Consider the following 18,685-nt stretch of genomic DNA (forward strand, 5'->3'; position numbering starts at 1 on the left):
TCGGGCTGTAGCTGTGGCTAAAGTTCCTATGGGAAATTGCATGAGGAAAACAGATTTTGGGATTCCCCTTTTTTCTTGGCCATTGCTTGACGAATCACCCCCAAACTTTCAGGAAGTGACCAGAACTCAGCCGGCCAAAAGTTTGGAAAATATCACAAAGATTCATCAATCGGCGCCAAAGTTATTGGGAATGGAATGTTGCATAATAGGTCTTAATAATAATTATATACTGGCGATATATATGACTTGGATTCCGCTCTTGACAACGGTTTCCTCTTCTGTCAAACAGACCGGTACAGACCACGATATAGTGCAAAGATTTTCTTTATTTGCTAACAGCCATAACGCATTTAGGCTTCCACTAGCCTTGTTCACATGACATCTTGTCATATAGATACGCTTTGCCTATATGCTGTGTTAGGTTAGCATGAGTTTGTTAGAAGTTTAAAATGCCATTTTACCTTTCTGCTGCTTCTGCACATGAAACATAACTGCTGTTTTAGCTTTGAGCCTAGTAGAGCGTTTTGATTCACACGAGAATAATATGTTATTACTCTGATATCAGCTTTGCTTAGTGAGCTGTGTCTGTACAGTGAGTGCTGAAGCCTTCAAGGATAACTCGACACAGTGGTTGTTGTGAGGTCTGATCTTCGCACCTTCCTAGACATAACATACATGTAGCTGCGGAGAAATCCTGGCTTTAGGCGCGATTTTATATTGCTTTGCACGGAGCATACACACACACTTGATGGTGCTTCGCATGCAGAGAGCTGGTGGAAGATGATGTGATCCCTTACCACTAGGATCTGAGGTATGGGCCCGCCCTGCTAAAACCCAATGAGACCTTCTTAGATATAATATAATATACTAGATAGGGAGGGTGAGAATTAGGTGTTGTTTAACCCTATTCATTTCAGCATTTTAGCTTGTTGTCACCTTTTCAATTCAATTAATCTTTATTTCGGCACTACATGGCCATAAAAGATTTACACAGCAAACACATTTCATGGATAAAATACATGTCAAACCCCCTTTTTAAAACAACTAACGATTATGGATAGTAAAATCAATACAATTTTAAAAAGACAAATATGAAGCATAATAGCATACATTTGAACATGGAGCTGAAATGGTTACCATAAAAATTCATACAATCAAGCAACGAAAAGAATAAAACCAAAACAAGTGGTATACAATTTTGCCCTTATAGCTTTAGGCCTTTTTTCCTATAAGTGGATACTAAGCAAAAATCTGCTAACAGTAAATACTATTGTTTGGGTTGTATCAGATTTGATCATTCTTAGTGCCGTCTTACATGACCTTATTCCCAAAAGGTTGCATAAAGGTTTGATCCATTTTCTTGTGGCCGACACATAGGCTGGGCAGAAGAATAGGATGTGCTGGTCATCCTCCTTACAATTGCCCTCGCACATAGTACATGTTTCACTGGTCAGTGCGTCATCAACAACATTGCCCCTTCTGGACCAGCGTGCCAGTGTTGAATTGGTCAGGAGGTTACCATATTTTAGTTTCATAAAAAGGCTTTTAGCTAGTGGGGGCTCAACTTCGTCTAGGAAGTTCTCAAAAAGAGGCTCATCCTTGAAGCTTAGAAAGTTGTTTACTAGCGTCACTCCGCTATTTCCATTTGTCATTTTGTTATTGATAAAACCCCAGAAAGCCATTTTCACGATTTTTTTTAATTATACGGCAACCTTCCCGGATTCTCCCAAAATGGGGATAAACCTATCTTGATAAACCACGATCTAACATGTTTTAGCCAAGCATTGGAATTCAATACATCTATACCCATTAACTCTATTAACCCATTTCTATAGTCAAGTAATTCTGGTGCTTTCCAGAGCCTCACCCAAAGCATTAGAGGCCAAACAAAAGTGTGATGGTTGGTTCTTTTAACATTTAGGTCCAACTGGAGGGGTACTAAAGGAGTGCCTTTTGGGGCCCTTACAATGCTTCTCATGAATTTGTTCTCCAAAATTGTAAAAGCATCTTTTGACATTGGCCCCCAAATCTCGGCACCATAAGGAGCTGCCGATTGAACTTTAAATTTAAATAGTTCTAATGCTGGTGACACAGCTTTGCTGATGCTTGCACCCTGTTTCCTACCAAAATGGGGATAGTGTTCTGAGTAAATATTAGCTTGCTTTTCTCAATTTGGGGCCTCCACGTAAAATTAGAGTCAAGGGTGATCCCCAAGTAGAAAAAGTTTTGGACCGTTTCCAATTTTTGGCCATTTAATGTTAGATAACCTTTTTGTGGTTTGATGGGGTTTAAGGCCACACATTTGCTTTTTTTGGGATTGAATTCCAAACCTTTCCTATTGCAATAGTCACTAAATTAATGAAGTAGTGCCTGTAGACCTTTCTTAGTTTGCGAAATTAAAATGGTATCATCCGCAAATAATAGCGTGGGTGCCCTTTCCCCATTTAATTTTGGGGAGTCATATTTGCAGCCCTCTAAGTGTGCAGGAATGTCGTTCACAAAAAGGGAAAATAAAGTGGGGGCCAGGACGCAGCCTTGGCGAACACCACGCTCAATAGGTATGTTCTGGGTTAGTTCCCCATTTGGGCCCCATCTCACTTTAGCATAGTTCTTGGCATGCAACCCAACTATCTGAGCCAACAGGCAGTTGGGTAGCCCTGCCTCATGGAGCGTCCTCCATAAAAGATCTCGTGGCACTAGATCGAAAGCTGCTCTGCGATCTACGAAAGCAACGTATAAGTGTCCATTTTTTATCTGAACATATTTCCAATAAAGGCAACAGAATCTAAAAACTTGGTCGATGGTGCTCACTTTGTTCCTAAACCCAGCTTGAAACTTCGTGAGGATCGAGTTATCTTCCAACCACAAGTTTACACGATTCAAAATGTGCCTAGAATATATTTTCTGGAGAATATCCATTAGGCTAATTGGTCGGTAATTAGAGGGTTCCGATCGATCACCCTTTTTAAAAATTAAAACAATCTCATCTCCCCGCCAACTTTCTGGAAAATCTACACTACATGACAGTATATTGCACAAGTGATTTATGTAAGGTGCCCATACCTTTAAGTCATGCTTGTAGAGGTCCCCAGGAATCTAAGCAAGGTGCCTTGCCATTTTTCACTGCACTGATGGCTATTTCAGTTTCCTCTATTGTAAATTCCAGATTAACATTAGAAGGTGTGGACCATGGAACCTCCTTGCCAATGGAGTTAGTGGCTTCATCGTATTTTTTATATTTATTTATTTATTTATAACACTTTTAGAGCGCGAACGAAGGCCCGTGGGCATCTCGGCGCTAAGTATCTGCTGTATTCACCCATGATAGGAGGAGGGATCATTGATTAAAAAGCCAGGTTTTAAGGAGCTTTCAAAAGGACCAGAGAGATGGACTATTTTTAATGGCTGGTGGCAAAGTGTTCCAGAGCTTGGGTGCTGACACAAGGAATCTTCTATCACCCCAAGAGACTAGTTTGGTGCGAGGTACCACCAACTCGTGCAGATTGGAGGAACGCAGGGATCGGATGGGACGGTAGGGAGTGAGTTGTTGAATGAGAAAGGCTGGTCCTGATTGTGCAAAGCCTTGTAGACTATGCAAAGAGTTTTGAATTTTATTCTATTCCTGATGGAAAGCCAGTGGAGTTCTCTGATTGAAACTTGGGAACATTACCCAAAAGTCTGTCAGCGGCGTTTTGGATGACTTGCATTTTGTTGAGAACTTTTTCTTGGGTATTCAGGAAGAGAGCATTGCAATAATCCAAGGTGGATAAAACCAGGGACGTGATCAAGGTTTTGCCTGCTGAAGCCGGAAGAAAAGGGAGAATTTTCTTTATAAGTCGCAATTTATAAAAAGCCGAGGAGGTGATCTGGTTAGCATGAGGGAGGAAGGTGAGACGGTCATCAAACATGACTCCCAGGTTCCTTACCTTGCTAACAGGTGTAGGGGAGGACCCATTGACAGTGGCCACCAGAGAGAAGACCATTCCGGGATTAAATTTCCGAAGATAACCACCTCGGACTTATCCGAGTTCAATTTCAGGCAATTGGAAGCCATCCACTTCCCTATTGCTTGCATGCCCTGATTAAAGTCTTCAGCAATTTTTTGGCCGTCATTTCTGATGGCCAAGATCAGCTGGGTGTCATCAGCGTAGGATGTGAGGCTCATCCCATGAGTTCGAATGATGTTGGCAAGGTCCGACACATATATGTTGAAAAGTGTCGGACTTAGGGATGAGCCTTGTGGCACTCCACATGGCAGTGATAGAGTGGAGGACTGAAAAGGTCCTATGGTAACCGCCTGGGTTCTTTCTGCCAGGAAGGATGCCAGGAGAGCCTTAGCCCTATGCTGAACGCCCATGCTCTCGACACGGTCGATCAGGATGGTGTGATCGACCGTGTCGAAGGCTGCTGACAGGTCCAGCAGTATCAAGACTGCTGTTCCCCCGGCATCCCGAATAGCTCTTATATCCTCCGATGCCTTGATCAGGGCCGTCTCCGTCCCATGATGTTGGCGGAAGCCAAACTGGGACTCATCCAATAGATGGTGTGCTTCTATGAAGGTTGAAAGTTGAGAATTCAAGGCCTTTTCGACGATCTTAGCCAAAACTGGGAGGCTGGCAATGGGTCGGTAGCTCTTGAGTTCATCTCTATCGAGATTTGGTTTTTTCAGCAAGGGTTTTAGTAGGGTTTTTTTCAGGTCTAATGGGTAAATGCCTGTTTTGATCATGATGTTACAGATGGTAGTGATGGCTGGGAGAACTACTTCAGTGACTGGGGATAACACTTTGAAAGGGCAGGGATCAAGGGCGGAGCCTGTTTTTATCGAAGACATGATGTCCCTGATCTGAGCAGTAGAGACCTCCGTAAACTACGCCGACGACACCCAGCTGATCCTCTCCCTGACCAACGACCCCGCCACCGCCAGAGCCAACCTGCACGAAGGGATGAGAGACGTAGCCGAATGGATGACGACCAGCCGCCTGAAACTGAACTCAGACAAGACGGAGGTCCTCATCCTGGGCTCCACGCCCTCCGCCTGGGACGACTCCTGGTGGCCCCCCGCCCTGGGCGCCGCACCCAAACCGACGGACCACGCACGCAACCTGGGCTTCATCCTGGACTCCTCCCTCTCCATGACCAGACAAGTCAACGCCGTCTCCTCGTCATGCTTCAACATCCTGCGCATGCTACGTAAGATCTTCCGGTGGATCCCCACCGAGACGAGGAAGACGGTCACCCAAGCCCTCGTCACCAGCCGACTGGACTACGGGAACGCCCTCTACGCCGGAACCACGGCCAAACTCCAGAAGAGACTCCAGCGGATCCAGAACGCCTCGGCGAGACTCATCCTCGACATCCCCCGACGCAGCCACATCTCCGGACACCTGAGAGACCTGCACTGGCTCCCGGTCAACAAGAGAATCACCTTCCGTCTCCTCACCCACGCGCACAAAGCCCTACACGACCAAGGCCCGAGCTACCTCAACAACCGGATCAACTTCTACACTCCCAAGCGCCTCCTCAGATCAACCAACCACGCCCTCGCCGCCGTCCCCCGCATCCGAAGAGAGACAACAGGAGGAAGGTCCTTCTCCTACCTGGCCGCCAAGACCTGGAACTCACTTCCCATCAATCTGCGCCTGACCCAAGACCACCTCTCCTTCAGGAAGAAGCTCAAGACTTGGCTGTTCGAGCAGTAGCGGCACCCCCCCCTCCCAGCGCCTTGAGACCCTACGGGTGAGTAGTGCGCTTTACAAATGACCTGATTGATTGATTGATTGATTGATTGAGAAAGCGAAGGGCTGGTCTTGGAGATACAAACCGGCTCAGGGGAGGAATTTTCTACACCCTTAGCGAAGGCTGCATAAATATCGTTGACTTTGTTATAAAAGAAATTTGCCAATGCATCACAAAGTGATTGAGAGGGGGAAGGTTGTAAACTGGGCAGGCAACCAGCTAACTGTTTGGTGGTCTCAAACAAGGCCTTGTTGGAGTTTTTAGAAGTTTCTATTCTCTCACAAAAGAACTTCTTCTTGGCCTCCAAAATCATTAGTTTGTATTTAGTCACTGTTTCTTTATATTTGGTTTTGGCCTCTTCGGAATAGTGTCTACGCCAGTCCCTTTCTTTCCTCCGACATAGCTGTTTTTGTGTCCTTAAAGTCTCGGAGTACCAGGGGGCTGACGGGAATGATCTATTACGAGAACACTGTTTTGCCTGGACCAAAGTAGAAGTCGCGGAGGCCACCCATTCATTAAATTGAGTGATGGCCGTGTTAGGGTCCTGTGAAAGGAGTGGGTAGGACGCGATCAGGAGAGATTCTAAACTGTTGTTATCGATGTCATTCCAGGCCAAAAAGGTCTGGCGATGGTTGGCACTCGCCATAATTGCTCCATTATCATAAGTAGACAATGAAGCCGATATAACATAATGGCCTGACCAAATGAGAGGGGAAATGTCGGTGAGTTGTAGGTCATTCAAGTTGGTAAAGATACCATCAAGGATATGGCCTCCTTCATGGGTTTGGGCTTTTACCAACTGGGAGAGGCCAAAAGTTGTCAAATATGTCAGGAGGGCGACTGTATCATTATCTTCTACTTTATCAAAATGAAAGTTAAAGTCGCCTAAGACGGTAAAAGAACCATCGAGGGCAGATACTTCCAAGATACGACTGATGTCAGAGATGAATCCCGACCTTTGGCCTGGTGGACGATAAAGGAGAATGCCTTTAAAATTCACCGAGGGTATCAATTTAATGGAAAATTGGAGGGCCTCACATGAAAGGAGCGGCACAACGTTGGTTCTGTCCGCGTATGAGTCCCGGGCAATAATTGCTATCCCACCCCCTTTCTTGCGTTGTCTGTCCAGTCTGTAGATTGAGAACCCGTGAGGGACGGCGATTACTATATCCGGGTCAGAGGCATTGTCCATCCAGGTCTCAGTTAAGAACAGTAGGTCTAGTTTTTTGTCCTCCATAAGTTCTGCTATTTCCTCACGGTGCTTGCCGAGAGATCGAACATTAATGAGGGCCATTGAATAGGAACTCGGGGTTTTGTTGGGTTTGCATCGAGGGGGTTCCTGATGGTTTGATATGGGTGTGGAGCATTTCAAACAGCAGTGGGAACCCGTTCCCACAAGATTATTAGGATCAAATATGGTGCAAGAGTAGTCTTGAGGGGGCCGCCAGTCCCGAAGCTGGTTAGAAGTATAAAACCCTCTTGGGGGTAAAGGATGAGAGCCAGGGGGGGTGGCCCTGGGCCCGGTCCAGGCGCGGACGGGTGCAGACGGGCTTGCCTTTGGCGCGCCTTAGGCACGCCGCCGGCGCGCCCGCTGCGCCCGCCCGCTGCGCGGACGGGTAGGTCGGTGGTTTAAATACATCTGGAGGTGTGGGAGGAGGGCGGGAGGGGCTGAGATGTGCAGCGCGAGCCTTCCCCGGCCCAAGATGGCGGCTCGAGTTGTTAGGGGAAGTGACCAGCGCCTAGCAACAGCGGTGCTGTGTCATACAGCGAAAAGGACCCTGGCGAAGTAAATCTCGCTTGAGGTGGGGGCTCCAAGTAAAAACTGCCTATTAAAATATTTACAGCTTCTAAAAGTAGTTATTCATAATCAATAACAAGTTAGTGAAAAATGCAGCGTTTTATATAATCAGCGTGCAAGAGAGCGCAGAGTACCCCCGGCTTCCGCCTCAAGGGTGATATAAAGCAAATCTCTAGAATGCAGGTGGAGAGGCCCTTAAATATCCTGGGAGGGCGGGAGGGGCTGAGATGTGCAGCGCGAGCCTTCCCCGGCCCAAGATGGCGGCTCGAGTTGCTAGGGGAAGTGACCAGCGCCTAGCAACAGCGGCGCTGTGTCATACAGCGAAAAGGACCCTGGCGAAGTAAATCTCGCTTCAGGTGGGGGCTCCAAGTAAAAACTGCCTATTAAAATAGTTACAGCTTCTAAAAGTAGTTATTCGTAATCAATAACAAGTTAGTGTTAGGGTTAGGGTAGTGCCGTGGTTAACCCACGTGAGTTCGTCAAGATAAGTGTCTTTGACAACTCTCCCTTCGTGGTTCCCATTGGCAACCAGCCTCCAGAATCCTATATTGTCCTTAGCCTTTGCAGCAACCAGCATATCCTCCCAGATATTTTCCTCCCAAGCTTTCCTTAAATTGGCCTGCACCCGTTTGTAAGCTTTTCTTGCCACCCTGACAACATCCGAAGATTTGGTTTTGATCGCCAACAAAAGACTTTCTTTGAATTGTCTGCATGTCTTGCCATACCATGGCTTACTATGGGACAGATTTTGCAATTTCTGATGGTTCTTTTTTGGAAATTTTGTAACTAGGAGTTTCAAGATTTCAAAAAGCTCATTGCGAAGTGCAATAAAGCGTCCCGGGTTATCGGCCTCAGGTGGGGTACCTATAAAGGCCGACAATGAAGTTGCGAATTGTAGATACATTTCTGCGAGGATGTCTCCAAGCTCCAGTATATGGGACCACTTTAGGGCTCGTCTGTTGTTACTAACAAGGATCTCATCACATGGTCCACTATGTGGGTCAGTTAGATTTACACCTCAAGCCCCCTGTACCAAGAATGCTTCTAACTGTAAGTCCAAGGGACGGTGATTACTCTCTATCCTGTCCTTCACCTCTAAGTCAATCAAGTGCTGCCAGATAGTCAGGGAAACGATTACAAAGTCTAAATTGCTTTTGCAGTTGTTCCTAAGGAATGTTGGCTTTTTTGATGAGTCCGACGGGAAACGGCCATTGCATGCCCTAAGACCATGTTCCGGGGACAACTTCATTAGTTGAACTGCCAGAACTGAACAATGTACAGGATCATTACTATCCAACAAGGGAATAATATTTGCCTGATCTTCTTCATCAAAGACATCGCTCAGCCCTAGGATTGGTTCGTAGATGCAATTTAGGTCACCGTCTACAATAACAGCTTCTTTGTCAACTGTTTTACTTAAAAAGGAATTCAGTTTTACCTAGGTTATTGATTCCTTGGATACTGAAGCGGGTCTATTATAGACATTAATTAAATAGAGTATTTTCCCTTCGTTAGTTGTGATTTTTAGTGCCAATATGTCCAACGAGCTTGAGTCTATAAATCCTACCTTAATCCTCCAAGTTACTTTGACCCAAGTAATTAGACCACCTGATGGCCTTCCCCTTACAGAGGGGATGGCACAAAATCCAAAGGACCATTTTGCATTCTATGGACTAGTAACTATGCTGTTTACTTTGCTTCTTATAATATGTTTGCTTGTATTATCTAAGATACTGCGCTTGAGAACCCTGAATTAGTAAATAAACATTTCAAATATGCATGCGTCCTCATTTACTCCTTGTTATGAATTGAAACGATTGCATAACGGAAGAGTGTTCATGTGTTCCACGTTACCTGAGGTGTTCTAAGTCCATGTTCTGGTTTGTCTAAACATTGGGAGTTTGTAATAACCAATGAGACACTGTAGCTAGTCTGGTAGGGGATTTTGGGTACTAAGGTGAGTTTTGGTACACCCTAATTCACTGAGGTTCCAAGTCTCTATGGCCAGTTCGTTTGCAGTTCCAAATGCCGGGTCAAGGTAACTGCATCAGCAGCTTTGCAGAGCTGCCAGAAAGTGAAAGTTTCTTTTAAGCAGCATGGTTCTATTGCTGACAAATAATGGCTGTATGAAAAATCAACCCATTTTTCTAAGTACTTTAAGGAGCGCTCACATTTTTTTTTAAATCACTCTTCACGCTTACGCTCAACTCCAAGTCATGAAGTACTAAATATCTGTGTACTTGGAAACCAAAGAACAGATACTCCTTAATGTCCTGAAGACGCCTGGTACCTCCAAGGCGCTCAGCTCATCCTTCTCCAGCTGCAGGATACACGCGCTGAAAATGACCAAAATATTGTGAACAAAGAAAAGGTAAACCTTGCCTTGTGGCCTCTCCACTTTCAAGTCCTACAAAATCCCATATTGCTCTGGGTGTTTTTTCTGGCCCAAGGAAAGGAAAATAGGATTTTAGTTCTGCCCATTACTTCAACAGTTGCGTAATGTCTGGGAACAATGTGAGCCACCGTGTTGGGACATGGCGAAACAAAGCCTGCCGCTCTAGGTCCACAAAAGAGATAAACTCTTTCAACTCCGCTGTTCGCTTTGCGGGAGACGAAAAATGGCTGTAGACTTTTAGAATAAAGGATTACATCCATTGAAAGTCTATTAATGACTTGATAAGCACAATTATGCAAGATGTGGGCAGAACAATCAGCAGGTAGAATGTCTCAATTTTTCTCCCTTCAAGAGCTGGAACACAGAATGATGTGGTCCATAGTTCACACTTGCGTTGTCCCCGCAGTATGCCGCAACGTGGTTCATTTTCAACCCATGGATATTTAATTTTGTTGTGATCTGCTGTGCAATAGCTGTAGAAGTCTCTGCTGCATCCTCGTAGCGTAGGCCACACCAAGGTGAAATTAAAGTGCTGCAACAAAAGTGGGTAGAATTTAATGTTACCTTTGATTGAGGTATCACTGCAAACAGAAAAATATCCATCTTTCAAGTCTTCTTGAGCTTCCTGCAACGATAGAGGGGCAAGCACATTCATAGTGATGCGGGATGCCTTTGTGCAGCCACAGGATGCTTTTATCGCAATGAGTTTGGATACATTACTTGGCTTAGCTTGATGCCACGATCCAGGGAGTGGTAGGAGATGTGATTGGTACAACTGAATCATCTCTGAAGCTGTGACCTAAAATTTAAAAAAATACTACAAAAGTATAAGCACAAAAAGAAAATCTCCATTGGTGAAGATAACAGTGGCCACAATGGGGTTTAGAACTGCAAATGTAAACTACAGTGTCAGCTGGTAATCCAACAGCAATTATAATGTGCTCTCAGGGGACACTGGCAGGGTTCCAGGTCCGCTCGCGGTGCAGTCCGTGAACAGTATAATTTTAACTTTGATTTTAACTTACTGCTCAGGCTCTTTTAATTGGAGGCAACATCGTATGGGAATAACTTTGTGAGCATTCCTACCTGTACTCGATCTTTGGGTCTCCCTGCCTCAGTCTGACGTGGAGTTTACCGTTGCGCGGAGGGCTGGGGAGACAGAGACAGGTACTCCCGGGAGGGCAGAGGTCAAGTTGTGGGGAGGGCTGTGCTTAAAAACAGCTTGGCAGAGCGGCCGCGTTGTGGACAGGGGACAGTGGCAGTGTTCCAGGTCCGCTCGCGGTGCAGTCAGTGAACAGTATAATTTTAACCTTGATTTTAACTTACTGCTCAGGCTCTTTTAATTGAAGGCAAGATCGTATTGGAAGAACTGTGTAAGCACCCTTAACTGTACTTGATCTTTGGGTCTCCCTGCCTTGGTCCGACGTGGTGATTACCGTTGCTCGGAGGGCGGAGGAGACAGAGACAGGTACTTCCGGGAGGGCAGCGGTCTAGTTGTGGGGAGGGCTGTGCTTAAAAACAGCTTGGCAGGGCGGCCGCGTTGTGGACAGGGGACAGTGGCAGGGTTCCAGGTCCGCTCACGGTGCAGTCCGTGAACAGTATAATTTTAACTTTGATTTTAACTTACTGCTCAGGCTCTTTTAATCGGAGGCAACATCATATGGGAAGAACTGTGTAAGCACCCTTACCTGTACTCGATCTTTGGGTCTCCCTGCCTCGGTCCTACGCGGTGTTTACCGTTGCACGGAGGGCGGGGGAGACAGAGACAGGTACTTCCGGGAGGGCAGTGGTCTAGTTGTGGGGAGGGCTGTGCTTATAAACAGCTTGGCAGGGCGGCGGCGTTGTGGACAGGGGACAGTGGCAGCGGACGAGTGCAGCGGGCGCGCCGGTGGCGCACCGAAGACGCGCCAAAGGCAAGCCCGTCTGCACCCGTCCGTGGCCAACCAGGGCTAGGGGCCAGAACCCCTGTTGGTTTCGGCCTGAGACTCCATTACAGCCCAGGGAGGCTCCGCGCTCTCTACCCAAACCTGGATAAGAAATGCAGGCATAGTATTAATGTTGAGGGGGAGACTTGGCAATGCAGTTACTGCTCTTTTGGGGCAGAAACACAAGCAGAGACTAGAGAAGGCGGTAATGCACTCAGGCTAGCGCCTATCAACTGTAGATCCTTAAGGAAGCATAGATTTGAAATATGTGACCTACTCTTGGAAGATCAAATTGATGTCCTGTTTCTTACGGAAACATGGCTGGATGTTGACTCTGTGCCTGAAATCCTGGAGGCACTCCCTAATGGCTATGGGATCATGATAATTGACAGAGGAGCAGGACCGGGGGGCATTGCAATTATTTATAAACATGACATCCGATGCTCACTGGTACCTGCTAACATAGTAGATGGGGAAGCAGGCCTGTTTACTATCAGTTTGGCCACTAACTACGTTGTGAAGGGGCTACTGATATACAGAACCCCTGGACCTCATCTACGTTTCACCCCCAGCCTGATTGACTATCTCATACAACCAGCCATTCGTTTTGAAAAACTATTGGTGCTAGGAGATATGAATTTGCATTTTGACGATGCACTTAGCTCTGGGGCGCAACAGTTACGCCAGGAACTTGAAGTATTACAAATAGTTTTAAAATCTGAACTCCCCACCCATAAACTAGGGCATTTGCTTGACCCTATTTTTGCCAACTGGGATGCGCTGGGAACTGAGCCTCCACTTCCGGGGCTTTGGTCTGATCACTTTCAGATCCCGTTTAGGATCAAGCGGCCCATTTTAAAAACTCAGGAGGGAGCCAAGCCCGGAATAAAAAGAAGAAAGTGGGCTGGTTTCTCGCAGGGCGCTTTTGACCTGGCATTTTTGAGGGAGGGTCCTCCCTCCGGGCAGGATGTAAATGAGGTTTGCAAATCTCTCAAGAGATGTATTACTGTTGCTCTTGATTGTACCGCACCTTGGTCTTCTAAAATGTCCACGAATAGACGTAAAACTGAGCCTTGGTTTAGCGAAGAGTTACGTTGCGCTAAAACCACCTGTAAACAGTTGGAAAGGCGATGGAGGAAGGTTTTCTTTGTTCACCTGAAAGAAGACTATAAACTCATCCTCAAGAACTATCATTCACTCATTAGAAAGGCAAAGGCTGCCTATTTTAATGATAGAATACAAACAGCAGAGAATTCTACTAAAGAGATGTTTAAGATCTTTACTGAAATTTCTTCCTTAGCGTCTGCTGCAGCACCTTACACCGGCTCTGAGGGGTCAAGCAATCGTGTAGCGGAATATTTTGCGGATAAGGTGGAGAGGATTTATTCTTCCTTCCCCAATTCAGCTCGTGATGGGTAAAGAGTGGAAATTGAGGGAGTGGATGTGGCTGAAATGCAGGGTCTTTCTGAATTTGATGTACCACCTCAGGACATCCTTAGGAGAATTGCCATGGATATTAAATCAGGTTCCCAGCTTACTGCCCACATTTGCACCAATAACCTTCTTCACCATTCCCAGTTCGGTTTTCGGGGTTTGCATTCCACTGAATCGGCCCTGCTGTACTCCACTGAGACCATCTGGAAGTATGTGGACGATGGTCAGACTGCGGCCTTGATTCTTTTAGACTTAAGTGCCGCATTCGACACTGTTGCCCACCATAATTTGCTCCACGATTTGGAGAGAGGGGGTATAGCTGGCAGAGCATTAAAATGGATGGAGTCCTTTTTATCCGAGCGCAGCTTTCGAGTTATGCAAGGAAACCATTACTCTAGAAACATGAAGCTGGCCAGGGGGGTGCCTCAGGGTTCTGTATTGAGCCCTGCACTGTTCAATCTGTATGTCGCCCCCCTGGCTAAAATCTCGGATAAATATGGAATTAGCACTTTGTCCTATGCTGATGATACCCAGCTAGTAGTCTCCCTGACCCAAGCCCGGGCAGATGCTGCCTCCAATTTTGTAGCTTGCCTCCAAGAACTGGCTGACTGGATGGCAAACAATTGCTTAAGGTTGAATGGCAGCAAGACTGAGGTGCTGGTGATTGGGAAGGCTCCTTCTGTCTGGTCCTCGGCATGGTGGCCCCAGTCTCTGGGCTCGACTCCCATACCTTGTGAGCGGGCTAAGAATCTTGGGGTCTGGGTAGATAACAAACTGTCCTTCGACTACCACACCAGGCAGGTGGCAGGTGCATGTTTTGGTATATTGAAGAGACTGCAAAAAACCCTTGATGCCCTTCCCACTGCATCTAGAAAGATCCTGGTCCACGCAATGGTAACATCTCGCCTGGACTATTGGAACCTTTTATACTTGGGCAAAACTGCAAGATGCCTGCAGCGCCTACAGTGCATTCAGAATGCAGCGGCTAAACTAGTTCTCAGGCTCTCTAAAAGGGACTCAGCGACCGGTGCGCTGGCTTCTCTGCTCTGGCTCCCCATTAGGGAGAGGGTGAAGTTCAGGGCCTTGTGCATGAGTCATCGGATCTTACAAAGAAAGGGCCCCTCATATCTTCACAATCTTTTCACACCCTATGTACGGACCAGACTCTTAAGGTCCGGCGGGAAAGGCACTGTACATGTTCCCAAAGTTAAGAGAGCCAGGATGGGTGGGTGATCGTTTCGATACTTGGCTGCCCAATTGTGGAATTCGCTCCCACAGACACTCCGTTTGGAGAATTCCGAAACGATCTTTCGGACAGGTTTGAAGACCTACCTCTTCCCTGCGTCCAGATCTGTGTGATAGACGCTTCTGTTCTTTTACTGCCACTGCAGCGCAGGGACACACTGGCTCAGTGTAACCAGGCGCTTTACAAATTTAACTATTATTATTATTATTATTATTAATATAAACAGAGTGAGGAAAGTGACTTAAAGGCAATCTGACTTGGTAAACACTGCTACACATTGAAAGAAAGTAACAGAAAATTGTTAGATGGCTAACCTATTCAGTTTGGAAGTCTTAGAGTGTGACAAAGCAAAAAGAGTGTACAAGAATTACATAAAACCTATGTTACATTAAGATAAAGCAAGCAATTACTTACTTTGGCTACTCCTGGCTGGAAACTTGGTTGCAGGTAAGATGAAATTGTGGCCATTAACCCTGCCTGGGGCATTTTTCTTATTCTGTGCTCCTGCCTCATGGGTTTTGATATCACACTCTCCTCCATGGGCAATGGAAAAGTCTTTATGGCAGAGGTTACACCTGACCGTGTGCACATCTTCTGACACCTTCTGGATGTTGCGGTGTGAAAGTTCCCATTCTGGCCTGTACTTCATAAAGCACTTGTATGCTCATTTCTTGGGTGGCTCTTGCAAGCAGTTTGCCTGGGATGTAGATGTTGCATCCGAATATACCTTTCCGGTGTGAAGAATTCCTCTGCAGCACCTTCGCCTGTCTCATAATCAGACATTGAGTTTTCCCTTAAAGTATTCCGTAAAATATCAAACACACTTGATACGTAGATTCATACTGTGTTCAATGAAGAAAATAAACATATCAGGTGCTTACTTTCCTCTCACTCACTGGACTGCCCCCTCACCCTTCCTGGCCATAGTGGAATAGAAGGACTTCTGTGAAGCCCAATAAGTCTTAAAGGCTCCGTCTCACCAGGTCCAGTCCTAAGTTGAAAGCTCAAGTAAACTATGTAAAAGGGTGCACTCACATTTGACATGACCTACCCTATAAATCAGAAGTAGATTGTAGGGTAGGGGTATTAAACCGACCTATATGTTTCTAGTATATAATAGGGCCAGGCTGCTTAGAGGCCAGCAGCCCTTTCTGCAGTTGCTTGTGTGCACTGCTGATAGCCTGAGGTCATTTTAATAGCAGCCCTTTGCTTACATCCTCTGTTTTCACATGTTCTTTGCCGGTACCACTGCAACAAGATTGTCAACTAGTCCACTTTTCTATTATGTTTCGACTGCAAAGTTTAGCAATTTTGTGAACAACAATCCACATGGTAAATAGATAAGCAAAAATGTGTCACTAGACAGAAAATAATCAAAATACACAGCCTGATATTTGTCCTCTGAACACAGAGCAATTGTGACAAGCAGAGAACAAAAATGGAGGATCTGTGCACTGGATTCCTGTTGATGATGACAACACTGTTCCCATGGGGGGAAAAACTCTTTCTAAAGCTGTGTGCTCTAGCCTAATTGCTTAACAACCCACAGAGAAGTTTACTCAAATTCTACAGGCTCAGGCCTCTGCTAGCTGAGCTAGCTATCCAATGTATTATCTCGGTCATTAAGGGTATTGCATCAAAGGTAGCCTTTGTGTTACCTGGATCAGACAGCCTGATAAATATGACAGCAAAGCACAGGCTTGCCATCAGGCATGTAAATACAACATTGCAAAGGCAAGGATGCTGCTGTCAGTTTAGGGCAAAATATCCCACAAACTTCCACCCTACAGGCTCTGCTAACCTCCCAACTACTGCTCCCTGCATCACCTTTTGTGGACCAGATTTAGTAAATGGCTTGAAATAAATTTAGTAAATGGACCCATATTTACATCAAGTCCACAATAAAACATATTGTGTGATGCGAAGCACTGAAGTTTGAAGGGAATCACAGCAGTTAAGGATGATGTCGACAAGCAGCAGGAAGCAAATACACCCTTAGGTATAAGTAAGTAAAGTTCAGGGAAAGACGCAGTACTACGCAAAGGAAGAGCATGCTATCCCACAATACGTATATGAGATCAAAAAATGCAACTTTCTGAAAGCTTAACAATCCAAAAATCACAACCACTTGTAGTGCACCTCACCATAGGAGTACTTATGTTGGGTGTAAGGCAAATAAATTAAGGCATTCAGGACACAGTGTAACATTGGGTTGCAAGCGGCATATTCATATGTAACATTAGTGACCTGCTGCTGAATTATAATATTGAAAACACACATCACTATCCTGGCTTGAACAGTAGATGTAAACAGATTTACAATTTGTACCAGCCTAGCAACAAGGATTTAGGGATTAAGGCAAAAGCGCCTGCACCACTATTTAAATACCACACATATAAATCTATACAGAAGGTGCTAGTAACTAGGAATGCAATCCTATACGGTCCTAAGGGGGAACAGTGAAAAACCCAGTTCCCTTAACAAAATTCACAAGAGATGGTCTGCACCCTTCAACAATTTAATACATTATTCGAATCTTACAAGTAGAGATCTCATTAAATACACAATATTTCATTATTATCAGTTTTCCCCAGAAACAGTAAATGGAGGCTTCTTCAATTCAATTCAATTCTTTATTCAATTCTCTTTGTTTAAAATGCAGATTGCCAACGCTTTTCGTCCGTTATCGGACTTCTTCAGGGCTATATAAAAATAGAACAACAGAGGAGGGATGCCAATACTGATAATCTAATACATACACCAATTTGTCAACCAAATAAAGACTATTGTTCAAAACTGGAAGGTGCTATTAAATAGCTGTTTTATTCTACAAAATATATAGAAAGGTGCAATGACTTTGACCTTAGTGTATAATGTCAATAAACAATTTTTTGACAAAGATGAAAAAGGAAACAGTGCAGGGTAAAAAATTTAACCATACAGTCATAGATCAAACATATCACAGTCATACCACAAGCATTCATGCAATCAGACTAAGATTCTTCACACAGACTGGGGATTAGATACACCAGTGGGGAAGTAGTAAGTCTGTTGTACAATATAGGAAGATTCAAATGATACAATACACTCCTTAGCGTTAAAGTAAATCAACTTTTTCACAAGAGTGAATGTACAAATGTCACAACTAGTATAGCACAGATCAACACTAGGACAACCAAAAAGCAGACCAAGGGAAAAGAGGCCTACGCGTTTCAAATCCCTAGTAGTCGGGGGGATTCTCCTCAGGGTAAAAACTATTCTGAAAAAGAAAAAGAAGAGCCTATGTATGGAGGTTTCAGAAAAAAGAACACTAGAGAGCACTACAACACCTAACGGTACTCAGCTTACCAATAGGAGTATATCCAGAGAAACAAATTCAAAGTGGAAGCAGCCTGTAAACATAAATCAAAAAAAGAAGAGAAAATACAAAAAATTGTGTATGTGAATGATGTGATCTAAGGGGGACACAGGGTCTAATCAACAGGTATAACAAATGAAAGTACCTTTGTCCTGGATGGTAAGACTGAAATCTACCCGTAGCTCCCCTGTACCTGGAGAACCCCTGCCTTTATCCCCATTCATTCTCATTTATGTCACCCTACCTTTGACATACAGGTTATATACACTATCGTGTGGCTTTATACTTTGCACGGTAGCCCACAGCACCTCGAAGGACTGCCACTCCACTGCAGCTTTCTTTACACTCGAGGACCGAGATTTTTTAATCTACCGGCATTGCGCATGCGCAAGAAATTAGCTTCCCTCTAACAAAAGGAACATTTTCCCCTCAACATATACGCTTCGCGCATGCGCGAGTAATTAGCGCTGACCCGAACGCCGAAGGACTTTGATGCGGCTAAACGGACCCTTCCATTCCGGTAAGCCCAATTATAAACATTTTTTACAAGCGCTAAATAGTCTGTTTAATCCCTGGCTTACAAAGTCGTTCAATTCCTTTTTAGCAAGGCGATTTGATGATTACCCTGCCCTGCAAATTGATTTCCAAAGTGGCGAATTAGGTCCCCTTCGAAACGCGCAGTTCCGGAATGTTTGACCCTTTATTTAGTAGCGACTTGGCCCTCACGATACGTCTTGTCCTACAGGTCCACTAGCAGTTGTCATATATTTACCTGCACTTCAGGACACGTTAC

General features: G+C 45.1%; 1 pseudogene; it reads right to left on the reverse strand.

Moving 5' to 3' along the window:
• Positions 1 to 10,244: 10,244 nt before the first annotated feature.
• Positions 10,245 to 15,317, reverse strand: LOC144820061 (uncharacterized; annotated as a pseudogene).
• Between the last annotated feature and the right edge of the window lie 3,368 nt (positions 15,318 to 18,685).

The sequence above is a fragment of the Lissotriton helveticus genome, chromosome 2_1 (genome assembly GCF_964261635.1).
Source record: "Lissotriton helveticus chromosome 2_1, aLisHel1.1, whole genome shotgun sequence".
Taxonomy (NCBI): domain Eukaryota; kingdom Metazoa; phylum Chordata; class Amphibia; order Caudata; family Salamandridae; genus Lissotriton; species Lissotriton helveticus.